Source organism: Etheostoma cragini, chromosome 7 (assembly GCF_013103735.1).
Source record: "Etheostoma cragini isolate CJK2018 chromosome 7, CSU_Ecrag_1.0, whole genome shotgun sequence".
NCBI lineage: Eukaryota > Metazoa > Chordata > Actinopteri > Perciformes > Percidae > Etheostoma > Etheostoma cragini.
The window spans coordinates 5,887,711-5,889,873 of record NC_048413.1 but is presented as its reverse complement, the minus strand read 5'-3'; the positions used below and the strand labels follow the sequence as shown (position 1 = coordinate 5,889,873).

The 2,163-nt window shown below is 42.2% G+C and overlaps 1 long non-coding RNA gene across 1 annotated transcript in view; it reads left to right on the top strand.

The window, feature by feature from the left end:
- The window catches only part of LOC117947911, a 19,815-nt gene extending 18,657 nt beyond the window's left edge, over nt 1–1,158 (top strand). The window contains exons 3-4 of the long non-coding RNA XR_004657356.1: nt 654–658; nt 1,063–1,158. This is a non-coding gene — a long non-coding RNA (uncharacterized LOC117947911). The remainder of the gene's footprint in view (nt 1–653; nt 659–1,062) is intronic.
- Nucleotides 1,159–2,163: the final 1,005 nt, after the last annotated feature.

The following is a 2,163-nucleotide window of genomic DNA, read 5'->3' as shown; positions in this document are numbered from 1 at the left end:
CTTCTATTGTCCAATTTCGATGAGCTTGTGCAAATTGTAGTCTCAGTTACCTGTTCTTAGCTGAAAGGAGTGGCACCCAATGTGGTCTTCTGCTGCTGTAGCCCATCTGCCTCAAAGTATGACGTACTGTGCGTTCAGAGATGCTCTTCTGCCCACCTTGGTTGTAACGGGTGGTTATTTGAGTCACTGTTGCCCTTCTATCAGCTCGAACCAGTCTGGCCATTCTCCTCTGACCTCTGGCATCAACAAGGCATTTCCGCCCACAGAACTGCCGCTCACTGGATGTTTTTTCTTTTTCGGACCATTCTCTGTAAACCCTAGAGATGGTTGTGCGTGAAAATCCCAGTAGATTAGCAGTTTCTGAAATACTCAGACCAGCCCTTCTGGCACCAACAATCATGCCACGTTCAAAGTCACTCAAATCACCTTTCTTCCCCATACTGATGCTCGGTTTGAACTGCAGGAGATTCTCTTGACCATGTCTATATGCCTAAATGCACTGAGTTGCCGCCATGTGATTGGCTGCTTAGAAATTAAGTGTTAACGAGCAGTTGGACAGGTGTACCTAATAAAGTGGCCGGTGAGTGTATAGTGATAATTTAGGGGCTCCTTTAGTTATAGTTATTGAGATTTGTTTCTAATCTGACTTTGAGATTTGGTTATTCCCACAAGGCAACGTTAATGAAGGCAGTCCTTCTTGAACTTGATTGGCTTTAATATGTAAAGAGAAGCCAGAGGGAGCCATACATGTCAAGTTAAGAAACTGCCTTAGTTGCAACACTGATGTCAGTTAAGGGAATAGACATGGAAACTAAGAGTGCCAAACACTGGAATACTGTAGATGTATATAACATAAAACATGTAAATAAATGTTAATTTGATGTTTAAATGTGAAATGTATACATTAGCCAGTTATCTTGAGATAAAGGAAAAGGAAAAAAAAGCTCTTTACCAAGATGATCGGTAGATATTAGTTTGTGTGCGTAGTTTTTATTTTAATTTTTTAAATTTTGTTTTCTGTTATTCATGCATTTCTCTACACTGGAAGATGTCTGTTAAAAGGGGTGTCTTGTTATCCCATGTGGGATGGACCAAATGTTTTGCATGACACAGAAATAAAATAAAACTAGAACTAACTAAAACTATGAAATTGATAATTTAAACAGAGATACAAAAAAACACTTTAATTTGACAGACAATTCCACTTCAGTGGATATCGATACATTTTTAAACACACCAGAAGATGTCATTTGGTGCTTTAGTGGAGATGTAAAAGATTAATTTAATGTCCAGATAATGAACAGGACACCCAGTTAATATTATTTAATTTGATTTGCCATACTTTGCCCTTGTCAGCTATTATAATCAGTGGATTAGCCTGTGTGTGCTAGTCTAAGGTAGGAAGTCCTGGAAAGCTATTACTTAGCATGGAGGCTCCATGTCAGCCCACTCCAGAATAAATTGGATCCGAAGGATTTACGGCACACCTGATTGCAGTGACTTGGGGGTAATGAGAACCTTTTAAAATGAGATTGCCTTTGGGTGAGGGCATCGCCGGAGGGCCCTAACCTCTGCCCCATCCCCCATGCAGCTCTAACAACACTGCAGATGTTTTCCTGCTCCCACTCTTTAGCTGGAATAAACACAGATGCCTGTCAGGGCCACACAGAGAGCAAGACCCAGACCTGACTTCCATGCTGTAAATTCGGCAGCAGTCATATCAGCGCCTGACAGCGGCTGTGGCTCAGCTAATCTCCTGAAGCTTTAAACAATGTGGCTGTCAGAGGCTGGCCCCGCCAAGCCCCTCAGCTAAGCTGAGCCTCGAACTGGCAAATGATCCCCAGCAGAACTCGTCTTTCTGGTTTGCTGTGTGGCATCCAGATGTGCACTGCAGAAACGCTTGAAGCATTAAATGCATCTAACAAAACCTCATTCCTTCATCTTTTAGCCAGAGCCGTGTGCCTTGAGGGATGGTCTGTCAGTCAGTCCAAGCCTTTGGTGCGGACAGAAATATCTCAACAACCACGAATGGATTGCCATGACTTCTCGTACAGACCACCACTATGAGGTTGACATTTATGGATTTATGTGAAATGGCTCCATAATTATTAAGTGGATTGCCATGATATTTAGTACAATTATTCATGATCCCCAGTGGTGGAA